Source organism: Ambystoma mexicanum, chromosome 10 (assembly GCF_040938575.1).
Source record: "Ambystoma mexicanum isolate Mex_15411 chromosome 10, UKY_AmexF1_1, whole genome shotgun sequence".
Taxonomy (NCBI): Eukaryota; Metazoa; Chordata; class Amphibia; order Caudata; family Ambystomatidae; genus Ambystoma; species Ambystoma mexicanum.
In genome coordinates this window covers 474,629,756-474,643,493 of record NC_090932.1, presented here as the reverse complement: position 1 = coordinate 474,643,493, position 13,738 = coordinate 474,629,756, and positions in this window count along the sequence as shown.

Sequence of the window (13,738 nt, the reverse complement as noted above, 5' to 3'; positions counted from 1 at the left end):
TATAGGGCTGCCGAGGGCTAAACAAAACATCCATTTTATAAGGTGTGGGCTTAAATGGAACACGTTCTGAATCTGAAAATATTACCCAAAACGACCCTACCCAATGCATATCATATGCATACCTAAATGACTTGTTTGACCATCTGTGCAGGTGGCTGTTGTTAAGAAACAAGAGACGAATAAGGGATCAGACAATGATGACAGTATGGACAAAAAACAGAATACTGCAAATTATGAATAAATGATGAATGCATTAATGATGGCTGAAGAAGCTATCTGTGAGTTTCATCACAGCGGGATGACTATGAACAGAGAAAAAATTGTGAACTCAAATTTAGACTTGAGGCACACATTAGTGGTCCTTTTGGCATGCAAAGTAAATCAACACCAAATACCACACAAAATGTCTTAAGCCTTTCGTTCACATAGCTGCTGTCAAAACATGCAACCTACAGCTACACCACCAAGAAAGATCAGACCCATCCTTCCTCCTGGTGACTTCCACACTGCAGTCCAAGCACTGGTTCTCTCCCAGCTGGACTATAGCAATGCTCTACTCACTGGACTCCCCAAATCACCCTTGCCTCCATGAAAGCCATACAAAATGGAGCTTGCCTATGCATCCTCCACGTACCCAACAATCACACATCACATCAGTTCTCGCCCAGCTCCACTGGCTCCCTGTGCCTCTGAGACTTCACGGGTCTTGCATTGTTTTCAAGCCATCCACCACAAAACTCCATCTTACCTTCATGACAAGCTCAAAGCCGTCACCCACACGAAAACTAGACAAGCATGCCAGCATCTAATAAACACTTCACTCTTCAAACTAACGTGCACACAAAAATAAGCACCCACTGGACACCCAGGGCATAGAACATCCTACCCAGTGGTCGAAGTGGGCGGGAGCGGTCGGGAGAGGTGCTCCTCTACTTCTTTTAATTAAGTTTTACCGTTCCTATACTTTTATTTTAAAAAGAAACCGTTCTGGAACGGTTGTCTTTTAAAATAAAAGTGTAGGAAGAAGTTGAAACTTGCACTTTCAGTGCAATGCACTGAACGTTCCCTTAAACAGCAGGCACATCTGTTTTGGGATTTGTATTGTGCATAGCAGGCAGCATGGCAATGGGGTTTGTGGAGGTGCAGACCAGTAGGGAACATTAGGAACATAGTTCCACTACTTCTTTTCGTACACTTCGACCACTCATCCTACCTCTTCACATACACACTGCACCCTCCATCACAAGTTTCAGAAAAAGCCCTTCAATATACCTGTTTACCTACACATAGCCCTGTACCACAACCTCCCCTGCTACCAAGTGTCTATCCTTCGCCTCCTTTCCCATCTGGGAAATATTGTGTAACTTCAGTTTCACTTCTCACCTGTTCAACCTTTTAACCTTGCAAGGTGCTCTAATAACCTTTGAGTAGGGCCAACACTGAACAAAGGTTCCAGTAAAATAAATAAATTAACTTCTATATAAAGTTTAATTTTGTGATCAGTTGCACCTAGACTGTTGCACTAAAGTATATGGGAATGATAAAAAAAGAAAGTGAAAATGAAAATCGTAATATCTTGTGAATCCGTATATATAATTTTTCATCATGTACTTGGATGAAGGGTTCAGCAGAGTTGAGGCTTTTCCAGTATTTGCATAGCTAGTATGCCTGTGTAGCTATGTAAATGAAAGCAGAACTTTAAAGGAGCATTTAACTTTGAGGATCACAATCAGTGATGTTAGGGTCTGACTACACTTCTGCGCCTATAATAGATGCATATACATCAAAGCCTGTTATTTGGATTACTTAATCTAAGTCCCATTATATTTGGTCTGATAACCATTTCACATATGAAAGATTGTTTACACAACATGTTCAATTCCAAATATGAGTTGTATAGAGTCATAACATTGCCATTACACAGTGATTTTAGTTGTTAAGGGTGGGTTAGGGCGGAAGTCAATATTTTGTGCTTCTGCTGTCCCTTTTATGACACAGCTAAAGTTTTTTTCTTAATTTTTCTCTTTGGTTTCTAGGATCTCTGATTTTGTATTGCAGTGGGCGAGACTTCTACTACTATTCTCGTATGACCACAACATATTTTAAGTATATGGTTATATGGTGGCCCATATCGTCAGAGGACAGAAATGCTTTTTACTCACCCAATTCTGGCCGTATAGTGATTTTACCATCCTATATTGGTTTTAGGGAGCTGTTGGGAGGTGGCATAATTTAGTTTTGGCTTACTTAGGATACAAACTGATTTAACACATTATTAGCCCAATTTACCTTATCGGTAGCCATTTATGTACTGTTGTACTTTTTTAAGTCTGGCTCTCAGCTATTTTGTTTCTGGACTGTTCCTTTGTTATGGGGAACCACACGACTGTCCTAAATGGCTCTTTTACACAGATGGGCTCGCTCTGAGTCCAGCCTTTTACCCTCAGTAGTGCTTTAGACTGGTTTAGACAATTCCTTTGTCCTAGAACACCAATATGCATTCTGTGTGGGTGTCCCTGGGTGACCGGCTACTTGTAGGGCGAGCCTTTTTTTGTCTGGCCACCAAAACCTTCGTTAGAGTGCCCCTGTGTGTGATTGGAGGGCTGACTTAGACCAACCGATGTTTTTCTTTTTATTGTGTTACAGTGTATTCAACTTTTTACAAATACATACTCACACCCCTACATGCCAATGTCTATAAACGTGTTTAAAAGTCTGTAGCACCATTCTCCCCACATCCTAATAAAACATCCAGCATTTTCTAATGTTTCTCCAAAACAGACTATAAAACATTGAACCACTTTGGCTTGGAAAGGATGTGACATGATACCCACCAAGGTGCCTCCCCCCTTTTGTGAGAAAAGCTAATCCTTCCCAGGGTGGCATTGCTCTTTAATTTCACATAATCCATCTGGGATGACCCATTCAACCTAGAATCCAGATGCATGCCAAGGTATTTATAAGAATTTACCATCTCCAGTTGTGCTCCCACCAGTTCCCCGTTTGAACTAAACTTCTGATTTCTCCCTAGTGGGTCAAAGATAATGATCTTAGTCTTAGGGATATTGATGATCACACAATTATCATCCGCATAGCTCTTAAAAGTACACAGCAAGCTTTGTAGCCCACCTGGGGTTAGGTACAATACGGCCAGGTCATCTGCATTACCTAACCATTGGAGTTGTGTATTGCTGAGCTTCGTTGGAATGGCAGTAGAATGACCCAGGGTGCAGGCCCCAAGTCAGCTGTATAGAGATTATATAAAATAGCAGCCAATGTGCAGGCCTGCTTCAAACTCCTAGTTGTTGGTATCCATGCTCTTACATTATCCCTCGTCTGGGAGTACAGAAGCACCACCATTTTAAGCAAACCTGGAGGAATCCCATGTAATTGCAATTTACTCCACAACCTATTAAAATCAATGGTATTGTAAGCGGTACTCCGGTCAATAAATGCAACATAAACTTGGACCTTCCTCTCCATCCATGATTGCTCAATTAAGGTGGTCCAAGCCAGCGTGTTGATACTTGTGTTAGATTTCTTGTGAAATCCCTGTTGGAATAGAGGTATGATCCCAAGATGTTCTTTCCACAGCGTCAGTTCCTCCGGCAATATTCTGGCAAAGATCTTACCCGAAACATCTAGCATGCCAGCATACGATAGTTCATTGGATCATTATCCCTGCCCTTTTTTAGGACAGGCACGATTATGCTGTTCTGCCAAGATGCTGGTATGCGCTGTAGCACCTCAATACACTTAAATAATGAGTGCAATACAGGAGCCCAGATTGGGGGGGCGAGGGGGTCAGCCTTGATGACATTGCTACATATTCCATCCGGGCCACGGACCCTGGATGCCTTACTAGTTCTGATGACCGTTGAGAGTGCGTTCAGCCTGAACAGCTGTTGCGAGCTACCTTGATGCTGTTTTGTGAGAGGTCACTGCACTGATATTGTGCTATTTGTTTGCTGCATGTGGAGCTTGGGACATTGCGGCTGCCCAATGTCATGAATGAATTCCTTGGAAAAATACCAGACTTCCACTTTTGCGCTCCAAATATACATTTTATTTGATTGATTACACAGTTGATTCAATACATTGTTTCTCAGTTGTGAGGGTTATAAGATTCACCCTCAGTTGATTTAATACATTGTTTCTCAGTTGTGAGGGTTATAAGGTTCACCCTCTACACGCGTTTCACCTTGCTTGTGCTGGCAAGGATCTTCAGGAAGGATTTTTAACGTATAGTTATGCTGGTTGGAGCTAAAGAGAAAAAAGGAACAGAAAGAAAAAAGCAGCAAATCAAGGCTTTATAGAGCAGATCATCATCAGGTTCACCCTATTCAAGTTTATTTATATACGGTACCTACTTACATATATTGGGATTTCCTTGTTAGTGCTAGCTACTGATATTACATCAATTTCCTTCATCGTCTCATTTTTTAACACAAATTCGATGTCTATATCCAAAGTTTTCTGAACAATCTACAAAAAAATATAATTTTTAAATGTGTGGTTGATGTTAGCGTGGCTGTTTGCCTATTACAGTTGAAAAGTAACATCTTCTTTAACAAAAATAAGTTCTGCCATTTAGAATATGCTAGATTCCTGTTATTGGGCTTACCTGGAAGTGTTGTTTGGTCTTAGATCATCTTGGCGGTCGCTTTCGAGGGTGTGCATCGGATACGATTGTCCGCTGCACCCCTTGAGAGCCGCTGCTTTTTATGGTGACTCCATGGTGTCGCGACATGAACACGTCACCTCGCCGTGGACGCAAACTGACATCACTACGCACCGTGTGTCGCGTAGTTGTTCAAACCGCCATTTTGGATCGGAAGAAAACGTTGTATTTGTGCCGGAGGAGAAAACTTAGTCTCTGCCGGTTTACATTGAGTCGAACATAGGGAACTGTCTATACCTTTTGGAGAAACCGGTTTGTAAGTTATCACTATGAATTATAAATTGACATATTATATTGCATTTTTTTACATTTTTTGCAATTTGTTTAGACATATTTTACATATTTTACAAAAAGCGTCCCATTTTCGTATCAGTGTTTAGACCTTTGTTGCAACAGTCCATTAAACAAATCCATTTTGCTTCATGTTGCCGATGTTTCTTTTCTTTATAGCCACCTCTCTGTCCCATCTTGACTTGTTCAATGCCAAAGTATCTTATCGCATCCATACTCTCTTCAGAGTGTTCCATTACGAAGTTTTTTCCCAGTGGGTATCTATTGTCTTTGTTCTTGATTGTGCGTAAATGTTCAGAAATCCTTATTTTAAGAGGTCTTGTTGTGCTGCCTATTTATTGTTTATTGCATATACAGATGATGGTATATACTATGTTGCTCATGTTGCAGTCATGAGGTCCATTATATTGTGCGTTTTTCCATTGGGTAAAGTTATAGATTTTTTGCCATTTTCTGCAAATTTGCAATAGTTATATTGACCACACTTGTAAAATCCTACTAGTTTCTCTGTTGACCATAATTGTGTTTGTCCTTGTTTTGATAAATCTTGTGTAAAATGCGATGGGCATAGAGTTTTTTTGAGATTTCTTGCTTTGCGATATGTGATCAGAGGGTGGTCATCAATATGATCCTTCAACTCTTCATCCAATGTAAACATATTCCAGTGTTTGTTTAAGATTTTCCTTAGAATTTTGTTGTCTGAATTGAAGGTAGTAACAAATCTTATTTTTTTGGCTTTTTTGTCTGCTTGTTTTTGTTGTGTTGTTGTATGTAGAACATGTTGGCGATTCCGTTGTTGAACTTTTGTTAGTGACTCTCTTAAAAGTTTGTCGTGATAGCCTCTTTTTCGAATTTTGTCCGTTGAGGTTTCCAAATGTTTGTACATTTCACTGCCTTTGGTACAGTTCCGTTTAATTCTTGTAAATTCTCCATAGGGTATATTTTTTATTGTATGTGGTGGATGATTACTGTCGGCATGTAAGATACTACTGCCAGGAGTAGGTTTTGTATAGAGAGTAGTTTGAATCTTGTTGTCTTCTATATACAGTTCTAAATCAAGAAAATGAATCCGGTCTGGACTTTCTTCCATAGTAAGTTTTAGATTATAATTGTTGTTGTTGAGGTGTTTTTGATAGTCTTGCAGAGATTTTTGGTTACCATTCCATATCACTAGTATATCGTCAATATACCTGCCCCAAAACATGATCTGATTGTTTTCTGTAAATGCTTTGTGTGACCATGCATGTTTGAGTTCAAAGCTGCCCATGTACAGATTGGCATATGGAGGTGCAAATTTTGCGCCCATGGCTGTGCCTTGGCATTGCAGATAGATCATGTTGTTGAAAAGAAATATATTCTTTTGTAGAAGAAAATTGAGCATTTCCAAGATCATGTTGTTCTGATTTAAATAGGATATAGATCTTGCTTTCAGAAAGTATTCTGTAGTTTCCATACCTTTGAGATTTGGTATGCTTGTGTATAATGATGTGACATCAAACGTTACTAGCCTATAGTTGGCTTCCCATTCGATGTTTTCTAGTTGTTGTATAATATGTTTTGTCTCCTGTATATATGATGCTAGGTTGGCTGCCAGCGGTTGAAGAAACCGATCAATGTATGCCGAGATGGGTTCTGTTATTGCACCTATTCCATTCATGATTGGTCTGCTTGGCTGTCTTTTTGTGTATTTTTTGTGTATTTTTGGTAGAAAGTAGATTGTGGCAAGTACCGGATGTTTGGGCTTTAGATATTCTAATTCATCATCAGATAGGAGGCCGGTCTCATACCAATCAGTAATCATCTGATTCCATTCTGTCATAAGTTGAGGTAGAGGATTGTCTTTTAGTTTTTTATAACATGTTGAGTCTTTCAAATGTTGTTCCGCCATTTTGATGTAGTCCTTAGTATTGAGCAGGACTATTTTTCCACCTTTATCGGCCTCTTTGGTTACGATGTCACTATTCTTGCTGAGGGCTTGAATTGCATCTCTTTCTTCTTTTGTGAGATTGAATTGTTTCCTTGTGATACTTAGATTTTGAGTATAGACTTTTCTGAGATCTTTTTCTACTGCCAGTGTGAAGATGTCCACTATATTTTCCATCGTAGTGTGTGGTGTAAAAGAGGATTTGGTTTTAAGTTTGGATGTTGCTGTTTGTCCTGTATCTATATCAAGATCTGTTGTGAATGTTTGCATTGTATGTCTTTCTTTGATATCTCCTATGTTGAGCAGATTAACAGTGTGTTCTGTGTCTTGTATCGTCAATTCCGATATTGGCGGTTTTGGGATTCCAATTTTCTTGTCGATTACTATGTTTGCATAAAAATTTTTGAGTTTCAAATGTCTACTGAATTTGTAGAGATCCACATATGTTGAGAAAAAGTCCAGTTTGTTGGTTGGACTAAAGGACAAACCTTTGTTCAGTGCTGAAGTAAGTTCTTGTCTAAGTTCCATGTCTGAGAGATTGAGGACTAAATTATTTTCTGATTTGAGTTTTTTGATCTTGTCCACATTCCTCTTGAGTTGTCTTTTGTTGTTTCTTTTACTCCCCCTCTTGCCCCTTTTGGTTGGCCACCATTTGTGTCTTCCTGCTGCATATGTTGATTTCTTAATTGTTGTGTACTTTGGTACAATGGATAGGATCTTGCTTGTCGGTGTTTCTGAAATTCCTCTAAAAAAGAGTATGGGGTAATGTCTCCTGTTCTGGTTTCATCTTCCTGGGATTCTATAGATTTGTCAATGTCACTGTCTGGCTCTGATGATTGCCCCACGGACCCTGGGTGCCTTACTAGTTCTGATGACCACCTTCATGTCATCCTGTGACTGCTCATATGCCCATTTATTCTCCAGCTGCAACCCCCTATGGATGGTCAACATATCTCCCCCCAAGGTCAAACCCACATGATTGATCACTCAACCTCCGTAACTCCATTTATGTCCTGGTGTGTGGATCCCTGCCATTCACAATTTTCCAAAAAGCAAAATGATCTATATTTTATGTTTTTAACACCATCTGTTGCCATTTACGACATGCTATTTACGACATGCCATGATACATTTATGGCACTTTAACCATTTGCAATATTCGAATTTAGCCAGTCTGACCTTTGCACCATGGACCACTGGGAGGTACTCCATGGCTGCTATTTTACGTACGTCACCCCTCAACTTTCTCTTGCCATCCCTGATTGCGTAATCATAATGATGGCAGTGGTATCCCTTTTTCCCCAGGGTCATTCTACTTGTTGAACTACTCGGCTTGATGGCACATGTATTAATCTCCTTCATGTAAACCTCAAACCTGAGCAGCACCCACTCTGGAGTCATCCCCTCAGGTTCCCCAACCTCTGCATGATGTGGGTCCAAGAGCACACTGGCCAGCGTCACTGCACTATCAAAGTTAGTGTCACACCTACTGATGCGACTTTCAACCTGGATCAACACTCAGTCGGACAGATTCCCTTTCATCAGAGAATGCCACCTCCATCCTTACATGGGCCAAAATGGGTTAATGATCGCTCTCTGGACCCTGATAGACGTGCATATCCTCCAAGATGATAGGTAGGTTAGCGGATAACATAAATGAATGCTACTGCCCCCTTTACCCACCCTGCGGAAATTAGGTGGGTCAACAGATGGGTATGACACATTAATTGTACCCCATTAATTGTACTAAACCCATGGGATGACAACAGACAGGCCTAGTACAGGCCCCATTTACACACCCGCTCATTGCTACCTGGCCACCCAGGCAAGAGAGAGGGGTCCAAATTGTCAGTACCCACATTTAATGGCAGGGGAATCAAAGTGTTAAAGTGCCCACATAGTATTACGGGGCCCAATTGTTTCAGGCCCCTCAAAGACTTCCATTTCCCTTATAGTGTTTTTAACTTCCCTTGGGTATGGTGAAACATACCTATTATTCCAGAACAACTTGTGTGGTTCAGCCCTGCCAGGATTTTTGGAATATGTCACCCTTACCACCCTGACCACAAGAATGTTAGGAGATGTACCTGGTATCTCCACAATCCCTGTTGTTCGCTTCATCCCTATTACCAACCAACCTTTGGGCCACCAAAGTAGGCCCTTACTTGTGACTCTACAGATAAAATTCCAGCCATCTACCACCAGGGAGTCAATCAGCAAAGTTTCCTGGAGTAGAACAACATTGAGCCCATCAATATAATTAAATAAACCATCACCCTGAAATAAGTAGTTGTCACCCCGGGTGTTCCAACACAGCATCAAGTGCATGGATTGTTGTCCCTTGCTAGGTGTGAGGCATCTGCCTCGATTTCACCAAGCACTCCAACTAGGCCCACTGTGTTTCATCAGCCTCCCCTCCCCGTGCCACCTCTTCAGGTCACCCTTTGGTTAAGTGGGCAAGTTTTTCCAATCTGGATGATGGCCCGTGCCCCATCATTTGCCCACCCTGATGGACATTATAGGGGCACAATATCCTCTACCTTCTTTCGATATTTTATCTCCAGGGGCCATCTAAATAGCAAATGGAACAATCATAGCCCAACGTGTCCAATGGTTGCTGGGAGGCCATAATATAAGAAAGAATATTTCCGTCAAAATCATTGACAATAGATGTGGCATTGGAAGAGTCCTAGCAAATGTCCACAAGCTTAATGTCTCCACTGACTATAGAACAGAGAAGCAGAACTGCATGCAATAATGCCAACAGCTCTAGAACGGTTCAAAAACAACCTGCTGCCCCCACAGAAAAGACTTCTAATCTGCAGGGCCTTCAACGATGACGCTGGCAGTTGTTGATAGTCGACCATCCAATAACCACCATTAGTTCCTTGGTCTGCCTTATATGCATTATCAGTCCGTGTTCCATTCTCAGGGGCTGAAGTGGGCTTGAATAATCCTTCCAGATTGCATAACAAGTCATCCTAAGTTCTTCCCAGTGTTGCTGAACCCAATATCCCCTCCCGCATTAAGCGGGACGTGCTGCCCAGTACCTCTACTTGATCCATGGCCATGGGGCCGCTTTGAACAGATTTGACAAGCACGTGGCTGAGGCCAATAGTCGTCTACTTGACTTCCCTTGTCTCCAGGCCAACCTTCTGACTGATGGTAGACTTAGGTGGTGCATAATTTCCCCCACTTCCTTCATCCCGAGTTTATTTGCACAAGAGGTGCAATCAGGACAGTCCTTTGGGGCCTTTTCCAAGCCATGATTCTCCATGGGCATCAGTCCTCCTATTTTAGATGTGTTCCTCTTTTTATCTGCTAACTGTTCATACAGCCGGGCCTGTCTCACCAATTGTTTGGGTGCTCTTTTCCTGGATTGGGTGTACCAAGATGCTGAATCAAGCCCACTACTAGTCGTGATTACAGTAGTTACTTCTTCCACTGTGGCTATCCTCCTCCCAGCATGACCCCCTGCCAGATCCTTAGTCAGCAATTCCAGGATACTCCTCACCTCTTTGGTTATTATATTGAAACCCCTGGTCACTGGATAGGAGGCTTTAAGGAACTAAATAAGGCAGTGCCCTATTTTATTGAATTTCTCACAAACGGCATCTAGTTTCATGGCTGTAGTCTCATATTTATGGGCTAGATCTGTCAAAAGGGATTCTAAAATGGTAAACATAGTTGCAGATGAGGTACTTGCTTATGCAACTGAGTTTGATGTGTTTATACTTGACTGATCACCATTTTCCATGTCTTCACGTTCCACAGTGAGGCAAGATAACTGGTTGCCCGAGAAAGAGTCAGTGTCTTCCTGAGCATTTTCATTGTAGAAGTTAAGGCCACCCTCAATAGAAAATCATTTATCATCAATGGGCGATACAAAATCAATGCAATTTGCTACCTTTTCCAGCACCACTGATTTGGGACTTGAGTTCTGCTCCTTCTCCTATTTGGGTTACTGCACTCCTTACCCAATGTAGGTGAGGTAGTGGCAATTTCTGTTAGGAAGTCGTCCCCTGGCGTGATTATAGCATTTACCATTAACTGAATAGATTTAGAACCTAGGCAGGGTACCGATGTTATGAGTTCACCCACCAAATCTGCACATAAGTCGGTGGCGCCTCCTTAATTATCAACGGTTTTAGTGGATAATAGTTATTGGGTTAACGGTTGCAGCAGGTTGGTGAATAACTTGTATGTGACCATTGATGGCTTTGAGGTTTTTTAGCCTAACTGTTCACTAAGGACACCCCCTTGGAGTCTGTTTGAAAGGGGGTGCGATCACAGCTGAATCCCGTCTCGCCAGTGGCTCTGTCCCTGTATCAAGCTGTGGGGCGGCCAAGGAGGATTCCTCCAAATCTTTAGTGAGTGAGTTTCCATCGCACTCGCCATCCCTGTTAAACTTGCGGTCAGAGCACAACCTGTGCCTTCCCACTGCCATTCGCTATGGCCCCATAACAGTGGGAAAACTTGAGCAAAAACGGGAGCATTAAGTTAATTGGCCGTAGAGGGAGAGATTATATATTCACAGTAAAGCACAAGATAAGGTAAACAGTAAGCCTCCCAGACTTACTTCTGCCTGGCAGCCGTGCCTTTTGCGCTTTTCTTACTGCTCCCCCAGTTTGCTGGTAACCAGTCCGGTGTTGCTATCTCTTCTCCAATCTCCAATCCCCGGACACCAGACACTCCAACACATTTTGTCACGCTCTGCTCTAAATGATGGTTAAATAGTCGTGCATAGGAGGAGTAGTGAGTGAAGATAAAAGAAAGATTGCTCCAGAGAAAAAAAACAATATATATAATGACTGCTCCTCCGCGCACCGTTTCGTAGCGCACTGCTCCGTTGTGTTTCCCAGCCACACCAGGCACTCAAACCAACCGATTAGAGTTTGGGTAAACCTAGGGGCATAATAAACCTGCCTGACCTCTGCTTGGATTTTGGTTGGTATCATACCTGCCTGATGGAGGATTTTGCAATTAATCTGCTGATCCCGCTGCATTTTTATGACCAGGTTATGCTATACTGGGTGGTTTGTGTGCACTTCCCTGAGTTCTTTTTTCCTTTTTGCCTTGGCTGTCCTCCACCTCTCCTGGTCCTCCACAATTGATGAGCAGGAATGCACTTGCTGGAACCATTCTGGGGGCTTTAGTGCCGTCGCCAGACTTACCTCCTTGGTGGTGCATCTTGGAGTATGAAGATGCTATCATTTAGAAAGATTGTAGGACACACTACGGATTTATTAAGAAATTGTTAAAATTAACACTCTCTAATGGCTTCCAATTGGATCGGTGCTCTCTGGTTGACACCAGATGTCATAGAGCGTTCCTAAGTGAAAATGAAAAGCATGTTGTACTACATTTTGAAAGCACCACAGCTCAGGCTATGTAAGGTATGTGGGAATCCCTTTGAATGGCTGTTGTTCAAGGTAGCTATTCTGGTGCCATTTTCCGGATTCTCAAAGGTCAGCGTGTTGGCCGTCAGAGGATAAAACAAGGACCAAACCAGGTTGTTTTGATGGAAAGATGGCTGTGTGGAGGAGCAGTGTAGGCGTTTCAGGATTTACATCATTAGGACAAATCAGACAGGTACCAGGGTCTTGATATGGTAAACAATGAGATCCACTAGGAGATTAGAAGCAATATCGAGATACACTAGCCAGGTGTATTGTTACCTTCCTGCAACAGCTGGGTCCTTTTATCATGTATTATTCCAGCAGTCTGTTGATGATCTATCTCTGTAAACGGAGGGTTTACTATTACGTAGTTGTGGCATATTTCCTAAGGATTGGAGCTTCCTCAAAGGAAGAGGCAGCTTGACTGATGTTTCAAGAAATCAAGAAAGTTGGATGCTGGATGTCCAGTTGCTTTTGTTGCTTTTAGTCCCTACCATTTACATTGAAAACGGGATGTCTGTAGAATGTGCATAGGCCTTCCACAGCTGGGTGGCACAATGGGACTCTAGGGCGTTTGACTTTTCCGTAATATCATTTCATTTTTTGGAAATGGGTGTGGGACATTATCTTAAGTGATATTGATGCATTCCTTACGTCTAAAAAGCCTTTAAGCACGTTGTTTTTTTTAATTGAAACTTCAGCTCAATGTGCCCTCAATGCAAGCATTTAAAACACCAAACTTTTGTTACAACTAACAACTCCATGTGTTCTGAATTTCCAGGTAGAACAGTATAACCACAAGGACTTCCTTGTCTGACGTTGTTCTATTAGCCATGATGGTTTTGGAGCAGTGCTGGCGAAGTAAAATGTGTCAGTTTAATAATGAGCAAAGTACACAACACAAGTTAGTAAATTGAACGTGATTTCATCTTGTAATATTTATATAAGGAAGTTGTCTTTATAAGGTAAGCATTTCTATTGTAAACTTGGTTGAACTGCACCCATTTTTTTTTAATTTATTGTTATAGCTGAACTGAATCAACTTTACAATATTTCATTAATATTTCATCTTCATTCATATTTATAAAATTATAACGTTGTATATAAAAAGGTACACATAAAAAGTACACACAAAGAGTACATATAAGATACACACATAAAAATACACATAAAAAAGTACACATATACATACATATCTATACATATGTATCCCCCAGTAAGCTGAGCAGAAAAGGAGAAAAAAGACACACCCACTGGGCTTAACAACAAAAATAAACAAAATAGCAAAATAAGCAGAATAAACAAAATAAAATAAACAGCACGGATTTCAATCATTAAAGTAAAACAGAGCATCAGTATCTTCTATCACTTAAACAACCAACATCAACTCTACTTGCTCCTTCCAACCATCAGTACACTTCTTAAAGGTTTGCTCATCATTAT